Below are 590 nucleotides of genomic sequence, written 5' to 3'. Positions count from 1 at the left end.
GGCCGACCGTGGCGCGGCGGGGGCGCGCGGGGGCGGGGCTTGGCGCACGGCCCGCCTCGGATCCCCGGCTCGGCTGAGGCCCCGCCCACCAGCAGACCCCGCCCCTTCTGCCGCGGGGGCAGGGGGCGCGCGGGGGAATCCGGGGGCGCGCGGGGCGGCGCGGGTAGGGGCTGGGTACGCGCCTGCCGGGCTCTCGGTGTCTCGAGGGCGCCTCCGAGGTACGAGGGAGGCCCGGTGCGTTGCGCAGACTGCGGGGTTCAGGGCTTCCCCACGCGCGCCCCCGCTTCGAGGCCGCGGAGCCAGGGTTGGGCCTTCCCCTGGGTGCTCAGGATGGGGCCGAGCCCGCAGCCCGCCCTGGTCCGACCCTTCCCTCCCCGCCGAGACCGCGCGCCGTGGCCGCTCGCCACTAGGACACTCCAGGTGCCTCCGCGTGGGGTGCTCGGGGATGAGCCGCTGCCGCCTCCACAGGCAGGTTCCGTGTGAACAGAAGTTTTCATTGCACTTGGGTAAACACCTGGGGGGGCCGAGTTGGACGGCTAGGGATGTGGGGCGCCGCCAGCAGCTGCCTAGACGCGCTCACAGATGCTCCT

This window comes from Callithrix jacchus, chromosome 1 (genome assembly GCF_049354715.1).
Source record: "Callithrix jacchus isolate 240 chromosome 1, calJac240_pri, whole genome shotgun sequence".
NCBI lineage: Eukaryota > Metazoa > Chordata > Mammalia > Primates > Cebidae > Callithrix > Callithrix jacchus.
Note: the sequence above shows the minus strand (reverse complement) of the source record.